This window comes from Neophocaena asiaeorientalis, unplaced genomic scaffold (assembly GCF_003031525.2).
Source record: "Neophocaena asiaeorientalis asiaeorientalis breed wild unplaced genomic scaffold, Neophocaena_asiaeorientalis_V1.1 scaffold280, whole genome shotgun sequence".
Lineage (NCBI taxonomy): Eukaryota > Metazoa > Chordata > Mammalia > Artiodactyla > Phocoenidae > Neophocaena > Neophocaena asiaeorientalis.
The window spans coordinates 1,527,438-1,554,370 of NW_020185321.1; positions in this window are offsets into that span (position 1 = coordinate 1,527,438).

Below are 26,933 nucleotides of genomic sequence, written 5' to 3' on the forward strand. Positions count from 1 at the left end.
GCTGGCAACCACCATTCTACTCTCTGGAGAAGTGGCTATTTAAAACCACAGTGATATACTACTGCATGCCCACTAGAATGGCTAAAAGTAAAAAGCCTGAAAATACCAACTGTTGACTAAGATATGGAGTTACTGGAACTCTCCTACATTGCTGTTGACAATGCAAAATGGTACAGATACTTTGAGAAAACAGTTTGCCAGTTTCTTATAAAGCTATACATAATGACCATGGAACTGAGAAATTCCTCTTCTAGGCATTTACACAAGAGAAATTAAAATATATGTCCAAACAAAGACATTTTCATGCATGTTCATGGTAGTTTAGCCCCAAACAATTCAAGTGCCCATCCACTGGTGAATAGATAAACAACTGTGATGTCCATACAAGACAATATTACTCAGCAATAAAAAAAAGAGATTAACTACCCAACAGTATGGAAGAATATCAGAAGCATTATGCTAAATGAAATAAGCTAGACATACAAAACTACATATTATATATTTCTGTTTATACTGCAATTCCAGAAAAAAATGAAAAAATGAAACAAACAATCAAAAAGCAATAATGAAAGTAGTAAAGTGGTTGCTTCCTGGGGCCATGGTGGGGGAAGGCATTTATTGCAAAGGAGCCTGAGAAAACTTTTTAGAATGATGGAAACATTCTACATCTTGATTGTGGTGGTAGTTTCAAACTATATATATTTGTTAAAATTTTCAAACTATACACTTTGAATTGGTGAATCTTATTGTATATAAATTATGCTCAGTATATATGATTAAAATAATAAGAGAAAAAAGAATTTTAATAAGCAATGAAGTAATGAATTATTTTCAGGAGAGGGGCTAAAAAACGTGAGAAGAAAGTTAAATACTGAATGAGAAATCAGAATTAGAGAAATAAAGCTAGAGATTGAGGAGAAGAGGATGTGTGGAGAGAGCAGTGGAACCTGAGGGTTAAACATCAGAAACAGGGAAAGAAATCTGAAGAGAGGAGCGGAAGGAGTGGGAGGATTTAGCAGGGGATGGATGGAATAGGCAGAGAAGCTGCTGTTTTCCCTCGTCTTCCATCCTTGCTATGAGGCTACTACTGGCCTACTCATCTGCCAGTCATCTTTCTGGAATAGTGTAGACTTGGAACTGGGTGGTCTCATTCCATCCATATTAGTGCCCAGGGTTACTAAGTCCTTATTTGACTGATTGTCACCCAGATGTCCAATCAAAAAATAAATAGAATAAAATAATGAAATTAAATAAAGTAAAATGAGTATGGGGAAGTGAGCAGAAAATAAATATGAAATGTAGGCCTGCCCTAAGACCAATAATAGTAATAATAATAATAATAAATAGATGTACTAGTTAAGTCAGGGCACAGGCATTGGTGGCAGGTCTATGCTGGTGCATCCTTCTTGAGCTGAAGTGCCTCTGAGGAATCACTAAGCTTCCATAGATCTCAGTGTAAAAATCAGCAGCCTAGTTTTCTTCACAACCATTGCAGTTGCAGGGGAAAATGAGAGCCAGAGAGGATGTGGATTTCCCAGGTCATATAGTTCCATAATCTCAGTTCTAAGATTTTAGCCAGAATTACGTAAGGAAGCAAAATATTTTTAAGGAGAGAGCCAATTATTTTCCATTTATCTCTTTCATATTCTCAATATTTTTTGAGAATCAACTAGCTACATGACATTAAGCTAGATACTGGAGTGATACATAGAAAAGTCACAAATCTGGTGCTCAAAGTACTTTCTTTTTTTTTTTTTTTGGTGGTATGGGGGCCTCTCACTGTTGTGGCCTCTGCTGTTGGGGAGCACAGGCTCTGGACGCGCAGGCTCAGCAGCCATGGCTCACGGGCCCTGCTGCTCCGCGGCATGTGCGGTCTTCCCAGATGGGGACACGAACCCATGTCCCCTCCATCGGCAGGCGGACTCTTAACCACTGCGCCACCAGGGAAGCCCAGTACTTTCTTTTGAGGAATGAAGTTCATGTAGTATTTATATATCTTTTCCAGGAGTGAGTCCATTCTGATTACACAGGCACATCTTTTACTACAACAGCAACAATATAGAGATTTTACCTCTTGAAAGTCATCCCCTGCTTCAATCTACACTGGGCATAGTGCACCCACATATCACTGGGGAAGTGCTCAGTGAAGGAGCTTGCTTTACTAGGAGTTGCTATGAAAACAAAGCATCAGAGGCAGGAGTTGGGATGTGGCCAAATCTTGGGGACTCTTAGACAGGTGACTGCAGTGGAATGTGGGATTAGGGAAACTCATCTCTTCTTCCAGGAGGGACCACCACCACTTTTCTGGAGTTTCAAGTTTGCTTAGAAAAATGATCACAAATTCAGTACACTGATTTTAGAAGTGGTGACTCTGGGACTCTCTTGCTTTTTCCTCTTTCCCCAAAGAAATAATTCTTGGGGTGGGGTGCTGTCATCAGAACCACTCCTGTTGGTCCAACACGGCCATGTTTACTTATCAAGTTCCTGCCTTATTTCCTTTGGGCCTTGAGAGTTATATGTCTCATCTCAAGCTCACTTAGTTGCTCTTTTTTGTCTCTTTCTTTGCCTTTAAAAATTTTTTCTTTCATACTTTTTTTGTTTTACTTCTGGGGGTGGAGGATTGGGGAGGAGAAAGCCATTGTCAATTAATAGAGAGACATTTTCACCAGGTGTTTCTCAATTATCACATTGGCAGCCAGCCCCTTCTGTGTAAATTGTATTTAAAAAAAATCCTTCCAGTGCAGAAACCTTACTTGGGATTGCAACCAACTCAGTGTCTTATTTTCTCTGAAGAAGGATTGTCCTTTGGGAACAGCCCTGCTTAGAACTATAAGGAAAGCCAAGGTTGCTGCTTCCTGCAACATCATGATTTAAATGTGTTAAAGTGTGTGATTATCATTAGGTCTTAAACACTCTAGATTTTCTCCCTCATTCTGCTCAAGTTTGAGAAATAAACCTGCGGCCAGTCTCCAGGAGAGATGGATGCTTATTCTGTGTCAGAGGCCTGGTCTCCAGATGTCCCCATAAATTTGTCTGCGGGAAGAGCATAAACATAATTCTGAGCATGGAAGTTATTTTGATTTGAATTAATTGCTTTTTCAGTTTTTTTCACATATGCAAATTGGAATAGCCAAAGAAACATGCTCATAAAAAAAGCAGTCCATTCTCCTGGAGAGATTCTGGAATGTCCTTGCCAAGGTGACCTGCCTCTTCTCAATGAAAAGGCAAAGGTGTATTTTAAAAAATGATGCATGTGTGTGTGAGTATTTCCTCTTGATCTGGCATCTTCCTAGTCATTAAGTCTAGGGTTTTGTGTTGCTCAGAGCCTCTTTGACTTCAACAAGTTACCACAAAATGAAATAGGGCTATCAAGTCAACTGTGCAGAGGAGAATTCTCCTGGCCAGCCCTTGGAGCCTGTGGAAAAATGATTTTGTAGTTAAGGCTGGATATGAATGCAGGAGAAGACTCGCTCATTGTCTTAAAAGTTATATCATGACACTGGTTGGGCAACCACCTCTCTTCTCATCAGGCTCCTTGGTGAGATCAGGAATGTCACTGCTTAGAGCTGCTACAGCACAGAAGCCTGGCTTTGACGGAGACCCCAGGAGCCCACTTGGGGGAAACATGGTGGCTCATCTGGACCACAACTTTTGTAAACATCCACAAACTGGGAATATCCTATAAACGTTCTGAGCCTGGAGAAATGCCCAGTTTGTGCCTACTCCTGTATAACAAGCTCCAGATGCTTTCTCTCTGCTGCACTGGGTGGGATTCCTCAGGCTTTGTCCCAAAACCATTTTGTCAGAGCCCAAAACCAGGGGCGGGAAGTCGTAGGGTCAGATCCCTGAACAGGGCAGCACTGCTCAGCCTTTGGTCATCTCTGCTCAAGGTATGCCTGTCCAGAGAAGATGTCTCATGTTCAGACAGAGGAAAGAACTTGTCCCCCCACCCCGCCCCCTGGCTTCAGTAGGGAGTAATCAAAGATTGCCTGGGTGATCTGAGTAGTCAGGTTTTGTGAAGACTCGAGTCCAAGTCCTGAACCAGGAAATGCAGAGGTCAGAGAAGGGTGGAACTGTGAACTCCACTCATTGCGTTAGGTCAGGTTTCCAGGAAACGGATGCTGAGATGGGGATTCTGTTGCTGATAACTTCCTGGGAGAGTGCTCTCAGGGAAACCAGCAAGGGGTGAGGAACACAGCTCAGGGCAGGGGACACAGCCAGGCAGAGATCTGGTTTTAGCTGAAGCATGGCCTTGAGCACATGGGAAACTCTAAAAAGACACATGCTTCCCAAATCCCCAGAGTTGTCCTGCTCTGAGGTGAGGGACCGAACTTTATGCCCGCATATCAGTCGCCAACTGGGGATGCCCCTACCCCACCCAGGAAGGAGAGTGTCAGCTCCAGGGACTCAGGGCAAGGCAGCCTCTGAGGGCAGTTCTCTGGAGAAGGGTGTGTCTTGGAGCCATGAGCAGCCCATGCTGGTCATTAACTGTGGGTGCTGGGCCCATTAAAGGGCTTCTGAGCAAAGCATTAGGACACTGATGACACAGCTGTAGGGAAGAACAAGGTTTAGATGGATGGCCACAATGGGCCTCCTAATACAACTCCCCAAGTCTCAGCCTTTGGGGCCACATGGGGTGGGTGGGATAGGGATGGGATTTGGGTTTCCCAGGCAGCTTATGGAGGACCAGGGTCTGGCTCGCCCCAGTGGAAGGCAGAAATGTCTTTAAGCTGTAAGTCTTGTCTGATGAGAAACCCATGGATGGCTGAGTCTTGCCATGCAACCAAGTGGATGAGTCATTATACCTATCCTCTGAGTGACAGCTGTCCCTGGAGAGAGAGCACAGGGCAGCAGTTCCCATCCAATTATTTAGAAAAGGCAAGGGTTGCTCCTTTCAGGTTTGGGGGGAGTGTAGGATGTGATCTAGAGAGAGAGCAGCAGAATTTAGCCAGGAGGGAGGAGGCATGACAGGAAGGATGCCCGGATTGACATCGATGTCAAGTGCTTCCCTGACACTTGAAGTGATGAGACAACAGCTCTTCAGACACACTGAAGAAAGGCTATGGGCCAGGCCTCAGTACCACTTACACACCGGGGTCTGCAGGCCCTGAAGTTGGAGAGTCTGGAAGTCCTCAAGGGCTACCTCTGGAGCAGAGCTGTATCCTGCTGTGAAAATCGTGTGTGTGTGTGTGTCAGTGCTTACTTAAAAAAAAAAAGAAACCAAAAGCATGAGACAAAAGTTAAAAATCGGGAGATTTCATATAACACTAGGCTTTTAGGTTTTGCTGTTACTGCTTTAAGAATCTGAGTCCTCGTCATGTGGCCTCGTCTTCCACATGACTGACTGAGCCTCTTATGCTTGGCACTTGCCCTCCAGCTCATCAAGAATCACTGCCTGGCCCTTGAAAGGGTCCAAGGGTGTGACCCCGGAATACATGCATGGACTGGAGGTTGGCAGATGGACACGCACCAGCATTTGCAAGCTTATGTGGTAAGAGCAACAAAGAGGAGCCCAAGGCTGCCCTGGGGTGGGGGGAGGACACACAGTGTGGCCAGGAGGTAAGACCTGGTCCAGATGGATGATCAAAGCCCACAACATGGCAAGTGTCTATGTCTCCAGGGTGACCTGCATCAGCGCTCTCCTTCCCCAGGAGACTCTCCAAGACCAGCAGCCGTGTGGCTGACAGGGTCTTACTGCTCCAGTCTGGTGTCAGGTCAGAGCTTCAGAGGTGGGAGAGCCGAGTTTAGGACATTGGACCACTAGAGACCTCCTGGCCCCACATAATATCAATCGGCAAGAGATGTTCCAGAGATCTTCGTCTCAATGCTAAGACCCAGCTCCACTCAATGACCAGCAAGTACCAGTGCTGGACACCCCATGCTAAACAACTAGCAAGACAGGAACACAACCCCAACCATTAGCAGAAAGCCTCCCTAAAATCATAATAAGTTCACAGACACCTCAAAACACACCACTGGACACAGCCCTGTCCACCAGAAAGACAAGATCCAGCCCCACCCACCAGAACACAGGCACTAGTCCCCTCCACCAGGAAGCCTACACAGCCCACTGAACAAACTTTAGCCACTGGGGGCAAACACCAAAAACAATGGGAACTATGAACCTGCAGCCTGCAAAAAGGAGACCCCAAACACAGTAAGTTAAGCAAAATGAGAAGACAGAAATACACAGCAGATGAAGGAGCAAGGTAAAAACCCACCAGACCAAACAAATGAAGAGGAAACAGGAAGTCTGCCTGAAAAATAATTCAGAGTGATGATAGTAAAGATGATCCAAAATCTCAGAAAATACAAGAAAGTATTAACAAGGACCTAAGAGAACTAAAGAGCAAACAAACAACGATGAACAACACAATAAATGAAATTATAAATTCTCTAGAAGGAATCAATAGCAGAATAACTGCGGTAGAAGAACGGATAAGTGACCTGGAAGATAAAATAGTGGAAATAACTACTGAAGAGCAGAATAAAGGAAAAAGAGTGAAAAGAATTGAGGACAGTCTCAGAGACCTCTGGGACAACATTAAGCAAACCAACAGTTGAATTATAAGGGCCCCAGGGAAGAAGAGAAAAAGAAAGGGTCTGAGAAAATATTTGAAAAGATTATAGTTGAAAACTTCCCTAATAGGGGAAAGGAAATAGTCAATCAAGTCCAGGAAGCACAGAGAGTCCCATACAGGATAAATTCAAGGAGGAACACGCCAAGACACATATTAATCAAACTATCAAAAAATAAATACAAAGAAAAAATATTAAAAGCAGCAAGGTTAAAACAAATAATAACATACAAGGGAATCCCCATAGGTTAACAGCTGATTTTTCAGCAGAAACTCTGAAAGCCAGAAGGGTGTGGCAGAACATATTTAAAGCAATGAAAGGGAAAAACCTACAACCAAGATTACTCTACCCAGCAAAGGTCTCATTCAGATCCAACAGAGAAATTAAAACCTTTACAGACAAGTGAAAGTTAAGAGAATTCAGCACAACCAGACCAGTTTTACAACAAATGCTAAAGGAACTTCTCTAGGCAGGAAAAACAAGAGAAGGAAAAGACCTCCAAAAACAAACCCAAAACAATTAGGAAAAAGGTAATAAGAACATACATATCAATAATTTAAATGTAAATGGGTAAATGCTCCAACCAAAAGACATAGACTGGCTGAATGGATACAAAAAGAAGGCTGGTATATATGCTGTCTACAAGACACCCACTTCAGACCTAGGGTCATGTACAGACTGAAGGTGAGGGGATGGAAAAAGATATTCCATGTAAATGGACATTAAAAGAAAGCTGGAGTAGCAATTCTCATATCAGACAAAACAGACTTTAAAATAAAGACTATTACAAGAGACATAGAAGGACACTACGTAATGATCAAGGGATCAATCTAAGAAGATGTTAACAGTGGTAAATATTTATGCACCCAACATAGGAGCACCTCAACATATAAGGCAAATGCTAGTACCCATAAAAGGGGAAATTGACAGTAACACATTCATAGTAGGGGACTTTAACACTCCACTCTCACCAATGGACAGATCATCCAAAATGAAAATAAATAAGGAAACACAATCTTTAAATGATACATTAAACAAGATGGACTTAACTGATATTTATAGGACTTTCCATCCCAAAACAAGAGAATACACTTTCTTCTCAAGTGCTCATGGAACATTCTGCAGGATAGATCATATCTTGGATCACAAATCAAGCCTTAGTAAATTTAAGTAAATTGAAATCATATCAAGTATCTTTTCCAACCACAACGCTATGAGACTAGATATCAATTACAGGAAAAAAACTGGAAAAAATACAAACACATGGAGGTTAAACATACACTACTAAATAACCGAAAGATCACTGAAGAAGTCAAAGAGGAAATAAAAAAATACCTAGAAACAAATGACAATGGAGACACGACGACCCAAAACCTATGGGATGCAGCAAAGGCAGTTCTAAGAGAGAAGTTTATAGCAATACAATCCTACCTCAAGAAATAAGAAAAATCTCAAAGAAACAACCTAACCTTACACATAAAGCAATAAGAGAAAGAAGAACAAAAAAACATCCCAAAGTTAGCAGAAGTTAGCAGGCTGGTATCAGCCTGATACCAAAACCAGACAAAGATGTCACACAAAAAAGAAAACTACAGACCAACATCACTGATGAACATAGATGCAAAAATCCTCAACAAAATACTAGCAAACAGAATACAACAGCATATTAAAAGGATCATACATCATGATCAAGTGGGGTTTATCCCAGGAATGCAAGGATTCTTCAATATACACAAATCAGTCAACGTGATACACCATATTAAAAAACTGAAGGATAAAAACCATATGATCATCTCAATAGATGCAGAAAAAGCTTTTGACAAAATTCAACACCCATTTATGATAAAAGCTCTCCAGAAAGCAGGCATACAGGGAACTTACCTCAACATAATAAAGGTCATATATGACAAACCCACAGCCAACATTGTTCTTGATGGTGAAAAACTGAAACCTCTGCAGAGGAGAGGTCCCTTCCTGGCAGCTCACTGGGGCTCCCTGGAACTCATGGTGGCCCAGGGGCAATGACAGATCTGGGGTTCAGGTAAGTACCTGTATCCCTAATTAATAGATGATGAATCTGAAGATGAGGGAGTTTAGGAAAGCTGCTTAAGCCAGAAAGCTATACTTTAATATATAAATTCAATGTAATCCAAACAAAATTATCTTTTTAGGAAACTGATAAGATAATTGTAGGTGCTATTTGCAAGAGGCTAAAATGAAGATTAGGAAATTAATCGAACATATAATAATAATGAGCTGTAACCATGATGACAAAATTAATCAAACGTAACAATAATGGAACAAACAAAAAAGAGTGACAAAAGCTTGCTCTCTTGCTAACAATTAACACACAACAAAGCTACAGTAACTAAAATAGGGTCGCACTAGTGAAGGGATGTAGGTCATAAGCTAAAATGGCAGTTTGTAGCTGTACATTGGAATCATCTTGGAGTTTAAGAAAAAAAAAAAAGATGATCAGGTCTCACCCTCCACCCAAGAAATGCTGATTTTATTGGTCTAGACCAGGTGTAGCTTGGGCTTCCCAGTTCAAAAGTGCTTCTTAGGTGATTCTAATGGGCATCCAGTTGTTGAGAATGACTAGTCTAAACAGAATCAACTGGAGAGCATGTTACAAATGCATATTCCTGGATCTGAGCTCACAGATTCAAGATCGCTGAGAAGAGGGTTGTATTGAAAGCAACGTACACAACACACACTGAAATTTTATAATCACTAGAAAAAAATAGTCCTGAGTTCATGGAGGAATTTAGTAGATTATAAATGTGACATCTCAGTACAATGGAGGAGAGATTATCAAGGATGTGGGTTTAATCGATCAACCACTGGTGATTAAGTTGGATCTTGAGTTGACTTCTTTCAACAGAAACCATAAAAGAAATAAAGCTGACTAATTTATAATGTGGTGGAGTAAGCCCTTCTAGGCTTTCTAAGAAAGCCAGAAACTTTATATGAAACAGAAATTTGATAGATTTAACTACATAAAAATGAAACTAAATTATGAACTGCAAAAATACACAAATAAAAGTGACAAAGTGCAAAAGATAAAGTTGCCACACACATTACAGAGAAAAGCTAATAACCCTAATTTGCCAAAAATATTTATAAACCGAAAGGAAAAAAAATTCAGTAGAAAATTCAGTAGTAAACACAAAAAGGCAAGTGACAAAATAAAATGTATAAATTGTCAGTATATACCATAAGGTATTCTACCTCATTAGTAATCAGAAATGCTAATAAAAGTAAAAATAACTCATGTGTTTTCACCCGTCATATTAGAAAGGAGTAAAAGGTTGATAAAACCCCAAAATAGCAGGAAAATTGAGATTCTCTTGCAAATTGGTATTCTGTTCTGGAGAGAAGTTTGTCAACTGAAATCAATTTTTGTTGTTGTTGTTGTTAAAGAAGCATGTTTTTGACCCAGCAATCCATACTCTTAGGAATTTATTCTAAGGAGATAATTGCTAAAGGGTGCAAAGATATGGGCATGATGGCATCCATTAATGCTTTTATAATGAAATTCTGGAAACAACCTAACTACCTGTACATAAGTGAGTGTAACAATATACACACAAAAGGCCCTCGTATTTGAAATAATACATAATGTATAGGTTTCCATTTATTAGAAAGATGGTACTCTCTCATACCTCCTCATTTGGTATACACTATTCCTTCTCCGTGGGCTGCCACTCTCCTCCACTTCTATATCTGGTTCACTACTGATCAGTCCCAAACCAGCTCAAATTGTCCTTTCCTCTGTGAAGACTTTCCTGCCCTTCTGAACCACATGAGTAGCTACCACCTCTGAACACTCAAGACATTCCTTTGCTACTTCCATGCTAGCATTGTTTAATCACTTAGTCCAGAAATATTTTATTGAGCATCTAGTACTATTTTGAGCACCTCTAAAGTAATTGACTCTTTACATGGCCAACTCTCCCACTGGATTGTGAGGCCCTGTGGAGCAGGAGCTGAGCGTGATTCATTCTGTTACCCCAGATTCCAACCTGGAGCCTCAAATGAGAAATATAAGCTTATTGAATGAAAGGAAGAATTGATAGATGATAGATAGATAGATAGATAGATAAGGGACAGATGAATGGGTGGTAAGATGGATGGATGGAGGGAGGGAGGAAGGGATGGATGGATGGTTAGATGGAGTGAGTTAGAGATTTAGTGAGTGGCAGGGTGGGTAGATAAATGAATGTAGAAGGATGAGCGGTTGAGTAAATGGACTAAGTGCATAGATCAGTGAATGGATAAGCAGATGGGTGAGTGAGTGGGCGGAAGGGGTGCAGTGTCCCTGAGTCCATCGGTTGCCATCCTTTCTCAGGAAGGACACTCAGAGAACTCTTACCATTTAACACTATTTGCACAGCTATGTATAGGATCCTACAAAGGGTTCAAAGCTGTGACGATTGGTTCTACCATATCAAAACAGAACAATATGAAAACTCTATCTGCCAGGGTTCAATTTGGAAAACAGAAAGCAGAGAATCTGTTTCACAGACCTTGGAAATACTGAGAAGCCAACAGAGGAGAGAAAAGTAGCCCAGAGATTGGTAACAGCAGGAATCCTCTACCACGCCCAGGCCGGAGGGAGGAGAGGAGGGCTCAGTGTTACCAGATCCAAGAAGCAGAGTCATTCAGTGGCAGCTGGGACCACAGTGGGATCCACCAGTGGGAGGTAGTCACAGAGGAAATGCAACCAGCAACCAAATGAGTGGGGCTTTTCCTCCTTTCCTAACTCCTGGGCCTCCCACTGGCCAAACCCACCAGGCAACCAGCTGACAGAGGAACCTGGGAAAGTGGACATAGGCATTGGCAGAGAAGGAGGTGTGAGGAAGGGGAGGACCAACTGGCCAACACCCTGCACATCCTACAAAATTGAAATCCATACATATTTAAATGTATCTGCAATGTCACATCTTTTATGTCAGCCAAGCAACTGCAAAGGAACACTTACATACATTATGAATCAATTGTTGGGAGTGTGTACATTTTAATATGTATGATGTGATGGGAGGGGGGGAAGGGGATGTTGGAAACAATGAAGGCCTAAAGTGACACTCCTGACACTCTCTGCTTTTTGTGCACGTTTCAAGGCCCAGCTTCCTGTTCTCTAGTTGAATGACTCTGGGCAAATTACTTTACTCAGTATCCTCATTTTTAAAAATTCATGTCATTTTTTTCCCAAATCCTGTGAAGTTAAAGTGAAATTGTTTTGTGGAAATGCCCTGAAGTATACCTGACATGGCAGAAGCCACTGTGGTTTCTGAGAGACACTGGCTCCACCAGAGGAAGCAGGCATATGGTATCTAAGTGGGCCACTTTGTATTGGTATCAAAAGTCTTAACATGTGTTTCTTCTTTGAACTAAAAATCCCACCTCCATCAACTAATAGTGGAGAGATAATGGTGAAAAGGGGCAAGATTTAATGACAAGGACACTCATCTTAGTGTATTTATATTAGTGAATACTTTATATTCCCATATGTTGAGCAAGAAGGGATAAGTTAACCTAGGGAGCATCACCCATGATGGAATGTAGGACATATATGTGTTTATGTATGTGAACATAAATTGTTTTCAGTTGTAATCTCTATAATAAAATTATGGGTAATTTTTCTTTTCTCTGTTTTTTTAAAAAAATTATCAGTGTTTTTAAAAATTCTACGTAATAACTTTCATAACTTTTGTAATAAAACTGCAATATATGTTTAATGGCAGCCCCTCTGACTCAGAGCCACAGCTCAGAAAAGGACAATGGAGCAATAGGACTACAGGAACTAAGGGCAGATAATGATTGATGTCTTTCTCCATGTGGTTCCTCTGCTTGGTGATGAACTAGACACTCATGGCCCCCATGTGTTGGAGGTCACAGTCTGGCTGGAAAAGTGGGTCTTCTAAGCTGTACCTCCAGAGTCTTTCTCTATTCTGCTCCCTGCATGACCACGCTTTGGTGTCATAGGTAGAAACCCTCATGGTCCACAAGGACATTAAGTCCCTGCATCAGGGCCATTCACAGGGAGTTTAATGCAGCCACAAGCATACTAGATAAGGTTCTATTTCTCTGAAGAAGTCAAACCAGAGGGAGAAAATATATATATATATATAATGGAAGTGGTGGGCAAGTTCCAAGATCTGCAGGGTGACTTGGCAAACTGGAGACCCAGAAAAGCTGATGGTTTAATTTAAGTCTGAGTTCAGTGGCCTGAGAACTAGGAGAGTCAACAGTGTAAGTTCCCATCCAAAGGCCAGCAGGCTAAAGCCCCAGAAAGAGCTGATATGATATTTCAGTTCAAGTCCAAAGGCAGTCAGCCAGGAAGAATTCCCCCTTACTTGGGGGTAGGGTCAGTCTTTTTGTTCTATTTGGGTCTTCAACTGATTAGATGAGGTCCACCCTCATTGGGAAGGACAATCTGCTTTACTCAGTCTACCAATCTAAATGTTAATCTCATTCAAAAACATTCTCACAGAAACACCCAGAATAATCTTTGACCAAATATCTAGGCACTCTGTAGCCCAGTCAAGCTGACACATAAAAATAACCATCATAATACCTAACATATTTGTAGAAATTTTGTATTTTTTAACTTGCTTTTATTAATTTATTTGTTTATTTATTTTTAATTTGAGACTGCTTCAGTGCATTACTGGTATTCAGTACCTGCTAAGAAAATGCTAAAGCAGGAGGTGGTAGATGAGACTCAGGAAGCTTCAACTGAGTGCCTTTCTGCAGGCTTGTCTGTGGCCTTAGAAGAGCCCTGGGGACCCCCTTCACCTGCCTGGGTGTCAGTGTCTTTTCTGTGAAAGGAGGGATGAGCAGATAGCCCTGGAGACCCTGCCAGTTCTCTAAGGTAAAATGTATCCTCTGAGCCTACATTCAATTTTAACCAAGATTGTGAAGCAATGATCTAAAGCAAGGGTCAGCAAACCTTTTTTTTTGCAAAGGATCAGATAGTAAATATTAGGCTCTGTTGCCCAGATTGTCTCTTGCAATTATCCAACTTTGCTCTTGAACACACACAATTCCAGACAATGAACAAATAAATCAGACTAGCTATGTTCCAAGAAAACATTATTTACCAGTCAGGTGGTGGGTTGGATTTGGCCTGTGGGCCATAGTTTGCAGACCCCTGGTCTAAATTAAGCTGTGTTTCCAAAGGCTTTAGTGACCTTGATAAAAATTCAGATGGAAAATAATGGTGATGAAGAGAATGCATACCTCTTTTTCTTCCTTTTATATCAGGTATATGTGTTTCTCAGATGTTAAAATTATTATTTTAATTTTTAACTGTGTTCAGCGGAATAATATCTCCTGCCCTCAAACGTATCCATACCCTTATCCTCAGAACCTGTGACTATGTTACCTAACATGGCAAAGGAGATGTTGCAGATGTGGTTAAGGTTACGGCCTTGAGATGGAAGATTATCCTGGATTATCTCGGTGGATTCTGTCAGATCACATGAGTCCTTAAAAGTGGAGAACCTTTCCAGTTGACTCAGAGAGATTTGAGGACAAGAAGGATTCAACCCTCTGTTGCTGACTTTGAAGATGGAGGAGGGGGCCAAGAGAGCCAAGGAATGCCAGGGGTCACTAGGAACTGACAAAGCAAGGAAAGGATTCCTTTCTTGGAGCCTCTGGAAGGAGCACAGCCCTGTCTAGACCTTGATTATAGCCCCTTGAGACCTGTAGAACCACAAGATAATAAATGTGCTACTTAAGCCACTAAGTCTGTGGTAGTTTGTTACAGCAGCAGTAGAAAACTAATACGCTGACTCCTGAGAAAAAATTGGAAAACACTAAGTCTAAACTATCACCCATAAAGCCACTCAGGGATACCCACTATGAACAGATAGGTAATTTTTTTCAGCTTTTTATGTATGTATTCAGGAAGTTAGAGAAAGAAAGAGAGAGAAATATAAATACATTAGGTACATTGGCTATAATTCATATCCTATGTTATTTCATTTAATGTTTTAACAGAATTGTCCTGTGCTAATAGATTTTCTTCAAAAACATGTTTTCTAGTATAGATGAGTGATTCACTTTCTTCCTCTTTCATTGCTTCTAATCTTTCCACTAGAATAAAAATTGCCAAGGAGAAAATTCTCACACATATTGAAGTGTTAGGGTGTTACAAGGTTACTGTCTCTTTTTGCCATAAAAGTTGCAACTATTTTTTTCCAGTTTAGTTTGATGTTAATTTAAGGTCATTTTTGATGGAGAGAAAGCTTACATTTTGTTTTAATCCAATAGATCAGTGCTTCTCCATCACTCCTTTTCTTCCATGACTGGAAAGGCAAATTCCCACTCTCAGATTTGTGTTTTCTTCTAGTTCTTTTAAGAGTTTGTGTTTTCAATTTTATCTTTGGTCTAGCTGGTGTTTGTTTAACTTCCCAATTAGTTATATACCACTAAGCAGTGTTTCTATCAACATCTATTACCTGATTCTTAACTTTAGCATTGGATATTTGAGACCCATTACTATACCCTACTGCTTGTAAAATGCAGATTTTCCCCATGTTAACCTCTCTGAAATCTGGAGGACCTTATAGTTGCTAGTGTCTAAGGTCTTTGCTGGCTCCACTTGAAGGCTAGTTCTTCCAGAGGTTTGCACTGGTCTCGCCATCACATGAGGGCACTATGGGCCCAAGACCAGTTTAGGTTTACAGCCTGGAGTTCCTTTAGACTTCACTCTGCAACACTAGATGGGTATTAGCTCCAATTCCAATTCTCAGGGGAGAAGTATTCTCCTCCCTCCTCTTAGTGCCAAGGTTAAGACACACATACATTTTTTTGTCCCATTCTGCGTGATGGGTTTCTTTCAGGTGGACATTTACAGAAGATGTAGCCAGAGGAGTTCCCCTATTAGATTCCACCCTGGGGATTTTTCTTGTTATTGGTACATATAATAACACTGTGTTTTATAATCAATAATGCATCTTAGAGTTGAGGAAATATGGTATATCATATATAACATGAAGTGTATCTTGGGTTCAGTTTCTGGATTACCTAGTCTGTTTTACTTTGCACCAGTATAATGGTGCTTTGAATATATATATTTTTTTAATATCTAGTAGGACAATTTCTTCCTCATTACTCTTTCCTTCTAAAACGTTCCTGACTATTTTTTTTTTCATTCCAGATTAAGATTAGAATTAATGCTTCAAGTTCTCACACATCATCCATATCAATAAATTAATAATTTTTTAAAAAGCTCTGTGGGATCTTTATTGGATCTTTATTAACTTTATTAATGAATATGGGAAGAATTGATATCTTCACAATATTCAAAAGCTAATATATTTCCTAATCAAAGATCAGTATATTTTATCATTTTTAAGACTCACATCTTTTGTATCATTAACATTTTATTCATGTAAGTTTTTTCATATTTCTGGTTAATGACATTTTTTCTAGTTATATATTTTAGTGCTACTGAGAATAGATTTTTGTTTTCATTAATTTTCTATTTGGTTATTTTTTGCATACAGGATAGCTGATTCTTTTTTATATTTTGATTTTGTAACTAGCTACATTTTTGAACTTTCTTAATCATTCTCAAGTGATTTTAAATAACCATCAACTTTTAGATTAATCAAAATTTTAAGTACAGATTCTTTAGGAAAAACCAAAGAAACACTGCCATGTTAAATGAATGCATTGTTTACTAAAAAATGCATTTTGATGTTTAAAAAGTCCTACATCTTAGAATGAAGGAACTTAGATATTATAGACAGAACAATCATATAATTGACATATAATGATAGTATCATCTGTCCTCCTAGTTTCTCCTCTTATTTCTCTCTTATGTGTTATTTTACTGGCTAATATTAGTGATATTGTTCTTGATTTTAATAAGAAGGCCTCTAGTGCAGTGGCTTATAATTACCTAATTTTTCTTGAGTGTGGGGAAGGTCATGACCCTTTTCAAAATCTGCTGAAAGATGTGCAGATAAAAGCAAATGTGAGCCCACACCCAGACTCCAAGAGTCTAAGCTTTCAAAATTCTCCCAGCCCCCATAGACTTCCACGAACCACGAAAGTCCATGAAACCTGATTAGGGATTCTTTCTCTAGGATTTTACCTTTTGGAGGAATGTTAAATGTTAATTTAAGATAGATAATCTTTGCCTGATTAAGCCATTCTCTTTATCTCTTTATTCTATTTTATTTTTCCCCTTAAAATCAGTAATCAATGTTGAATTCCTGTAAACACCATCTGGGTATTGCAGTGGGATACATCACTCCTCCCATTTCTCCAGCCCGCCCTGTATTCACACACTTTGCAGTTTCTCTGATTAGAGAAAGAGTAGGTTTCTCTGCCCCATTGTCATTGGGCTCAGATCCGTGACCTTCTTTGGCCAAATGGATGTTCAAGCAGAAGTTCAAGATGTACATGTGTGGCAGACATCCCATCTTGTACTTCTGTCATTACCACAAGAAGAGCATCTTCCAGAGTAAACCTCTACTACAAACAGAAAGAGAGATAGATGAACAGACCTGGCTCTAAACTTTAGGGTGGAGCCAAGACATAGGCCAGGAACTGTTCCAAGCTCCTAGGGACCACCTTTGGGGCCACCTTCAGTTCCTCATCACGTGGCACTTTCCAGGGAGCCATGTCTCACAACAAGGAACCTTGATTCTTCAAAGCCAGCAAAAGAGAGTGGGGGGTGGGGGAGGTGAGAGTCTCTGCTCTAGATTCTTTTATAAATGGCTTACCCAATTAGGTCAGGACCACCCAGAATAACCTCTTTCGATTAACTGAACACCAGCTGATTAGGAACTCTAATTACACCTGCCAAACCCCTTTATCTTTGCCATATTTTATTGATTAGAAGCAAGTTACCATTCCCACCCATAGTCAGAGGGAAGAAATTATACAACTTCATTGGGGATCATCTTAAGATTCTGCCTACTACAATCATGTATTTGTTATTTTTATCTACTAATGTTATTATTTTACTATTTACTATGTCACTAATAATAGTTTATCTGCTAATATAACACATTAATATAGTTAATACAAATTAATTATTATTAATTAATATAGTTAATTCAAAGTGGTTTAACAGGTAAAGATTACATTAACATATTAATATAATTAACCATATTGGTAGATGGCTAATGTGGTTAATTATATTAATATATTAATATAATCTTTACCTGTTAAACCACTTTGTATTCCTGGAATAAATCCCATTTGGTCCTAATTTATAATTTAAAACACTGCTAATTATATTTCATTGGTAGTTTCATTTGTTCTTTTATTCTCATATTCAAATAGGAGATTGAGCTGTAGATTCTTGGCCATTCTTGTTGAGTTTGATTTAAAAAAGTGAGGATAACATTGTGAAACACATTCAGAAATCTATAGTATCTTTCAGGGCTCAGTGAGGAAGAAAAGAACTACCACAGATATTATAAAAGAATGAAAAATTATATGGTCAGGAGAGGATCAGGGGAGTGAAGGGTGAGGTGTGGGGAAAGTTGGAGGATCAGAGAAACCTTTACTGACCTCTTCAGCCTTACTGGCTGGCTGGCTGGGCAAATTAGAGCTTGTGGAAAAATCTGAAAAGCCATAAGTACCTGTAGTTAATGTAGCGTATGTGGCCAGAGGTCCTGAAAGAGGTCCTTCTGGGGGAACTGTGCCTCTACATGCTTGCAGCCAAGCAGTGATGTAGTCTTGGGGAGTGCTATGGGAAGATAAGCTAGGAGTAGAGTGACAGTAGAGTGAAGCCACCCTGGGCACCTGCAGGCAGCTCTGCATTGGTCTGTCACTTTGCCTACCTCAACCTCTGCTTCCTTCCCACACTCCAGGCTGTTCTGGGAAATGCATGTCCCAGCCTCAGACAAGAACAGCAGAGGCAAGTTGACATCACACAATCCAATCCCATCTACTCTCATTTTCTGAGGTCAGAAATGATTTAAACAGCATGAGAATGGTAAACTCCTTGAAAGATGGAAGGACTTACTCATAAACCTGTGGATGCTGGACAAGGGGACAAATAGGCAAGAAGCAAGAGACACATAGGAAGCAAGGTTGCAGGTCTGGCAGGGAGAGGGAAGACTCCAGACTAAATAGTAGCTCTCTGTGTGCTCACAGGAGTTTGACAGCTAGCGTAATGGTCAAACTACTCCCTTGAGCAAAAGACAGGTAGGTCCACGCTTGAAGAGTGCATGGAATGGGAAAAGCTACCTTCCTTCACCATCTTTAGAGTTGTAGCTTTCGCTTATCAAATTTTAAGTTTTTGTTTTTTAAATAGATGTTTTAAGCAAAGAAAAAGAATATTGTCTTTAATAGGAAAGATGAATTCATTTCCTTTTATTGTCAATTTTTTGTTATTGAGTTAAAGGATCTTAATTCAGTCAGCTTGTTCAATGATGTACTCCTGCCTCACTGGTTCCTTTATTTTATGCTTTCTGGATTATATATTCTTTTAAAGTTTTTTCTTCAATTATTTTAAATGTATACATGATGACATTAATTCTAGTAGTGATTTTCTAAAATTAGAGAAACTAAGATTGAAGTATGGTGTTAAATATTTGAAAACATAACTAGGTTTGGCTTCATACTTGTTGTAAATTCCTTGTCTGATAATTCCAAAATCTGTGTCAAATCTGAGTCTGTTTCCAATGCTTCTTTTTGTCTCTTCAGACTGTGTTTCATCTTGCTTTCTAGTGTGCCTTGTAATGTTTTGTTGAAAGAAGTCAGGCATATGATGGGCAGTAGGAGCTGAAGTAAATAGGCCTTCAGTGTGAGGATTTATGTTTATCTAGCTAGGACTTGGGCTGTGTTTAATGTTTGTTCTAGATGTAAGTACTAGAAGCTTCACATTCTTCCAGGGTTCATGTTTTTGTCTCCCTTCTCAACTTTGGGCTTCCCTATGGACTCCTCTTCAGATACAGTCTGCATCTTGCAACTCATAAAGCTGTGATCCACTGTTACTGTACTAACCCTGTTGGGGGGGGGTGGTAAGGTGTGGGGGAGAGGACCATTCTATAATTTTCTGATTAAATCTCAGTATTGTAGTGTTTCTCAGTGTTGTGACCTTCACAGGCATCTTTTAGGTGGCGTAGTTTTTTCTTCTCTGCTCCCTACTCCCTTCTCTGGCTGTAGCATTCCCAAGCAATTTCTTTGAAGCCCTGATCCTTGTTGACTATGTTTCCATCCCTACGCCATGTTTAGGTGCAACAAGAAGGCTGAAGGGGGCTTGAGTGGAGAGAAATGCCCTTCCTCCAGCTGCACAAACTGCTTTTGCCTAGAGAGCAGACCTTTGCTATGGAGAAGGCTTGCTTCCCCTCCCATTGCCAGAGCCATAAAGGAATCTTCCTCTATTCTCACCATGAGAACCTGGTGGGGTTCCTGGAGGTCAAGCTCATAAAGCTGCGGGGGCCTCCCTAATACTTCAGCCTCAGAAGTTTCTCACTCTCACACTAGTTCACACTCAGTCTCTAGCAATTCATCAAGGTTATCATTTAAGGGTTTCTACCAGTTTATGGCTCCAGTGGCTTCAGCTTCAGTTAAGCAGATTTCTGTATCTCTCTTTATGCGCCTGTTTCTCCAGATTTCAAGGTGGCTCTGTCCTGCCACCTCATTTCTCTGATGCATCCAAGAAAAGTTGTTTATTTTCAGTTTGTCCAACTTTTGTTGTTGTTAGGACAGGAACAGTGACTTCCAAGCTCTTTTTGTATTGAAACTGAAACCAGAAGCCTTCAGTACTTTTTAACTTAGACACAGAAAGGAGTCTTTTATAGATTATTTTGATTAATTCAGATGCAGACTCTAACCACTCACTGAAAATGTGGAAATTGGCAGCCTAAGGTTCATTGCATCAATTTAAATACATCTTTTTTTAATATATATAAATTTATTTATTTATTTATTTATTTATTTATTTTTGGCTGAGTTGGGTCCTCGTTGCTGTGCATGGGCCTTCTCTAGTTGGGGCGAGCGGGGATCATTCTTTGTTGTGGTGCATGGGCTCCTCACTGCGGTGGCTTCTCTTGTTGTGGAGCACAGGCTTTAGGCACACAGGCTTCAGTAGTTGTGGCATGTGGGCTCAGCAGTTGTGGCTCATGGGCTCTGGAGCACAGGCTCAGTAGTTGTGGCACATGGGCTTAGTTGCTCCATGGCATGTGGGATCTTCCTGGACCAGGGCTTGAACCTGTGTCCCCTGAATTGGCAGGTGGATTTTTAATCACTGTGCCACCAGGGAAGTCCCTAAATACATATTTTTAAGGGTGTTTCTTTTTAGAATGAGAAGAGATGCCAATATTGGCCTGGGCAGAAGCATCAGAGACTTTTGTCATTGGTCATGCATATTACAATATAATGTCTGTGTACATCTTCCTTTGTCTACTCTTAAAGATATCATCAAGCTAGACTTCATGGCTTCCTTAACAAAGATGGAAGATACTGCTATGAGTGATGCCTAATGGTTCTTCTGATGTCACAGAACAAAGATGCCCATCTGCTTCCCATGTTCTATGAACCTGGGAGGGGACAATCATGGTAAATAGATACAGCCTGAGGGAAATGCCAGAATTTAAATATAAATAATCAATCATGATAAACAATAGTTATTTCTCAGAAACATGTATGAGAAATATAAACTCTGAAATGAATTGAAACATGGTTTAAGACTCAAATTTGTACCGTATAGGCCTGTTGAGACAGGAATTGAAGGGCAGGATGGAGCCCTGTGACAACAGACCAGCCTGTAGTAAAGCATGGCCTAGTATTCAAACCAGACTTCCCAAAGATAGACTGGGTATTTGCCTAATGTGGCAAGACTAGAGAATTTAAGGAGGAGGGAACTAACTTGGTTGAATACTTACTGAACCACATTTCATTCACTCACTTTTTTATTCATTAATTTGAATGAATTATTGAGTTCCTACTACATACCATGCACTGTTCTTGGTGCTGCCAATTGAAAAGTAAGTGGGATCTGATTTCTTCCTTTGGGGACATTATAATCTGGTGTGGAAGGAAGACAGGTAGCCAGGGAACCACGCTGCATTATGATATGTGCTAAGAGAGGATACCCCATAGATTTCTCTGGAATACACTAGGAGGAGGCTGAGCCCTGCCAAGATTGGGGCAGGGGATGCCAGGAAGGGCATCCTGCAGTAGGACATGAGATGCCAGGGAAGAGAGTGAGCATGGGATGAGAGGGAAGAGTAAGTCTGGCAGAAGAAGAAGGCCTGGGGTGTGGAGGAGCTTGACTTCTCCAGGAGTTGTTGGGTTCAGTGTGGGGGCCACTTAGGTCCTGTCAGTGGGTCAAGGATAATGCCTTCATCCTTGGATGATGGGAGCCAAGAAGGATTCCAGCAGGAGAGCCACATGATCAGGTCTGAGCTTAAAGGAGACCATGGTGACACATAGGAAAAGGATGGATGTGCATAGGACTGGTGGCCTGGAGGCCAGGTGAGAAACTCATGTAGAAGTGACAAGGACTCAAAGTTAAGGGTAGCAGTGAAGAAGGAGAGAAATGAAAGGATCAAACAGATATGAAGAAGGTGAAATGGGCAGCAGTTGTTGGCTGCTCTGGTTGAGGAAGTGAGGAAAGGGAAGCATATGCAGGATCTGGGTCTGAGCTGTAGTAATGAAGTGATGGGTGGTCCTACTGATGTGATGAGGAACAAAAGGGAGTTCGAGGAACAAGTGAAGTTTGGGTTGTGTTGATGGGGCATCCAGGTGCATGCATTCAGAATTTGGAATTGAGGAGGGACCTCAACTTGGAAGTTGCCATAAGCTAGACAAGAGGTTCTGAAGCAGACCTTGTCAGCACCCCAATATTCTCTAGGCTCACCCACAAGTTGGGTGCTGTGCGTGCCTCCCATTCAGGCCTGTGGCTTTCTGCATCTCTTTGTTTGAGCTATTCTCTGGCCTTGGGTGCTGCCTGGCACCTGCACAGAGCAGGTCCAAAGTGCTGGGATGGAAGTAGTATAGTGTAATGTGTCAGAGGTTAGCCCTTGTTAAAACTCGGATTCCTGGGCCACCACCAGAGACTCTGATTTAGTAGGTTTGGTGGGAAGGAGGGGGGCAAGATTTGCATTTCTAACAATCTCTCCACTACAGGTCTCTTAGATGGGCCCTTGGCATTGTTCCCAGCTGTCCGAATGGTAACCCTTCCTTAACACACTCAGTTGATCCCCTCCCTTCCCTGGCTCCTCTCCTCATTCTGCTTCCTGGGATTACATCCCAATGGCTTGTCTGAGGTCTGTTTTGGTCAAATCCTAATACAATAGCTGCTTAAAGCCCCTGTCTTATCTGTGATATTGGCGGGGGACAATTGTGATAACTGTCTCAGAATTGTCATCAGAATTAAAACAGTTAAGGCATGCATGAGACATCCTCAGGTTAAAATGGCAGTTCATGAGCTGTACTGACTCCCCTCCCCTCCCTTGAAATATTCCTAGAAATATTCATGGACAAAAGGAGAACATTTTCAACAGGCATGGACACTTGGCTTGTTAATCAAAGATATTAAGGACCCTGGGAAGAATTCCCATCAGCCACATGGGGATGGGGCCCATCTGGGCAAGGAGTCTACGGAACAGCCCAGCCTGCCATGGCTGTGTACTCCCGCTTCAGTGAGGAAGGGGCAGTTACTATTACTGTTGTCGTCGTTGTTGTTTTGCCTTTGAGGAGTTAGTAAACTTCAGTTACTATTATTATCGCTGTTGTTGCTGTTATTATTATTATCATTGTACAAGCTTTGAGGAGTTAGCGTTCGTTATTATTACGGTTATTATGATGTTATTAATAATATCATTATATGGCCCTTGATGAGTCCAAAAATCCCCTGAATCTGATGCAAAATTCTATTCCTTTTTCTAGAGGAAGGTTTCACATTCATCCGATTTTCCAAGGACTCCCCAAAGTGAGGGTAGTTTGGGCCCAGGAGAGTAGCTGAGGTTAAAAAGAGGCAAACAGCTCTCTGTGCAGCCTCCTGCAGCGGGCAAGGAGAGAAAGGGTTGTCGGTGGCAGGAAAGGAGGGGACGGTCAAAAGCTCAAGCTCTCTAGAGAAGCAGGTGAGGGTGAAAGGTGACTGCACACTTGAGGTGTCTCCAGGAGAAGGTAGGATCGGGGGTACTTGGCATGACCCAGGCACTGCAGAGAGTGACCAAGAGGACGGCGAGTGTCAACAGAAGACACAGACAACGCTTCCAGGAAGCTGGACAGTGAGGGGTGGCGGAGACAGTCTGCAGCCCAGGAGGGCAGTGGGAGAGTAGGAAGAAAGAATTTGTTTCTAAACGTTGATGAAAAAGCCAGTGGCCCAGAAATGTTTAAAGACATGTGGCATTCTCTCATCTCTGTTTTAAATATGGAAACTGAGGCTCAGGAAGTAAAGAAACTTGCCCAGGTTCACTTAGCCCATTAACCACAGAACTGGAAGTTGGCTTCAGTCTGTCTTTTTTCCGAGTACCCTTTCCAATGCATCATATTTCTTAGAATTGCTGAAAAGTCTTTGATGCCACACCTTTCCACCACTGCGATGCTGGATTAAAATCCCTCTCTAGGGTCCTTTCTCACAGTTTCTCAGGGTCACATGAGGGTTCAAAGTCCCAGGAAGGGGCAGTGCAATCAAAGCGAGTGGATGGGTCAGACATTAGATGTGTCTTTGGCAGGACGCTGAATGTACTGAGTGCCTGGGGTAAAGCAAAGGAACGGTCCAGAAAGTGGACAAGACAGCCAGCCAGCAAAGACAGTCCACTGGAGTTTTGCCTGGACGTGGCTGGCGGTAAAGACACCCATGTCTTGGTCCCTTCTTCTGTCCTCTGCTGACCCGGTGGAGGTGCTGAGCCCATGCAAGTCTGTTACCAACCTTCTCCAGGGGGCAGGAAACCTGTTCCGGTGAGCAGAGGAGTGGGTATTAGGTCCAGGCAAAGGCACACAGTGGCCAGGCTTCAACCTGCGTGCCCATCTGGGGAGCACGTGGAGAGAGTAGCTATTCGTGTGCACACAGGGACACTGCAGTCCTTGGCTCTGCGGAAGCCACTGCCCACGTGTGCCCTCTGCCCTCTCCCCATATGGACCCTGACTGGAAAGGCCCTGGTTGCCAAGACATGGGAAAACTGACAGCGTGAGGACATTCAGCAAAGGAACCAAAGTGCTGTAAGAGAAAACAAAGCTAAAACTCTGGCCACAGCACAAAGCCAACTGCTAGACTCCAAGGAAGGCTGGCCCAGTCTGTGATCACTGTCTCCTGTCACTGAGAATGTCCTGCCTCCCTTCCTATGATTAACTGTGTTGAAGAGAGAGGGGAGACAGTGAAGAAAGTGGTGGGCAGGATGGCCACGGCACAAGACTTGCAAGCTTAGTAAATTCTACAGCAGAGACAGGGAGGAAATGTGACCCTGGCATGGAGAGTGGCTTTGCAAGTCTGGGGAGCACCAGCCCACCTTCTTTGCCTGGCGAAAATACAGCTGGCACGGACCACAGAATATCGGAAGGAAAATTAGGACCTGATGCAAACAAAGCTATCAAATACCAACACTTGACCTGAATAAAAATTCATCCAGTTTATAACTCATATACTCAAACCCTAAATTTAACCTGTTAGAATATTCTGTGTTAATGAGTATCTCATTCAACCTTCCAGAAGCAGGGCATGCAGCCTTAGCAGGTCAGAAGTCACCACCTTCAACAGTTCTTCTCTGCATGCAAGTCAAAGAAGTACTGAGCTATTCCAGGGAGTCAGAGCCCAGCCCCCAAAGCCAGACTCACAAAAAAGTGTGCACGATGGTTTCCCATCTAAGAGGGAACGGCCACGTCCTGTGACATGTCTGTCCTGCTTTTACCTAGTTACCTAGTAGGTGCTCAATAACTGAGCAGTATTGGTTCTACTCTCACCTACATTTTCCTTACAGTTTTATCATTAGCAAAAGTCTCCCCTAAACACCATTTATTTTAAAGAATAATGGTAAGGCACTTAATTTGATTTTAGTACTCATTTCTATGCTGTGTTTAGTTTGCAATTTAAAAATAAAGCATAACTTAAAACGAGTTAAGCTAAGCTTAAAGCAACGGGTTTGATAATTTATGTATGCCATCAAACTAATGGGAGGGATCCAAGGTGAGATGAGTCAGGGTGAGGGTGGAATAGATAGACAGAAGGGAAGGAATACCGGCTGGAAAAGAAGGGAAGAAGTCTGTCCCATGATGCAGCCAAAATGCTGCAAAGAACTGGGCCCATCTCTCTGGGCATTTTTCACTGCCCCCCCCTCCTGGGCAGGTGGGGCAGGAAGGGGGACTTCCACGGACCCCTTGCACGGACAGCCCTTGCCCTTTCTCCAGCTGAGTTTGCCTGCCTTTCCCAAGTTGTCCTAAAACTGAGACGAAAGACAACATGATTTTCATCCAGATTAATGCAATATTTTGTTTCTGTTTCTGAATGTTGTATTAAGAAGTAGGAGTCCTTAAAATTAAATTTAGCCAAACATATTCACTTTCTCCATTCTCACTGTGTTCACTTTTTTGGTCTGCTTCTGTGCGATCTCACTTCCTGAACAAGGAAAGAAATATTAGCTCGGTTTAAGAAAGTTAAAAAAAACCACGGACAGAAGCATGCCCTTCTTCTCTGGTTCTTAGCATTCTGGAACGCACCTGTGTTAAAATATGAAGAAATAAAACAAATATAAATTATGCATTTTCCAACTTAATTTAAAATGCATTATGTTCTGCTTTGTTCTCTGGAATTAGTCTTATTAAGGGGACAGATCTGTATGGATAATTTTGAGTCAGTTTATTCACTTCTTTGTAATTCAGTGGCAAGGATTTTTGTCCCCAGGCATCAAATTAATTTTTTTTTTAACTGTAAGTAGCACATACGAAATATAGACCTCTTTGTGTTATTTCTTTGTTTACCTAGCAAGCGACACATTCCCATGTTATGTTTCCACCAAATCTTAAACCTCTCCTTTTATCGAGCAAAACTTTCCAAATGATTTTTAAAGCAATGGAACCGTTGTCACAATATTTGAGCTGGGCACAGTCATACCATTATCCTCTTCCTGGTATTAATTTCTAGAGAGATCCACATGGCCTCCCTCCAATTCAAACTCCGAGGCAACCAGCCTCTGGCCCCTGCCTTCCCAATAATTTTGGCAACGTGTGAATTGATATTTTACGACGATTTAAAATATGTACCAAATCATCATTTTTAAGTATTGTTTGAGGACAGTCATTCTTTGTTCCGCTTAGACGTTTTAAATCTATTTTTTTTGCCCCCTATACTGAGCAAGTAAATAGTCTGAATTCTTAATTAGTCTTCTTTAAACAAAATACCCTTTCATATGCACTAATAAAGACTAAGGATC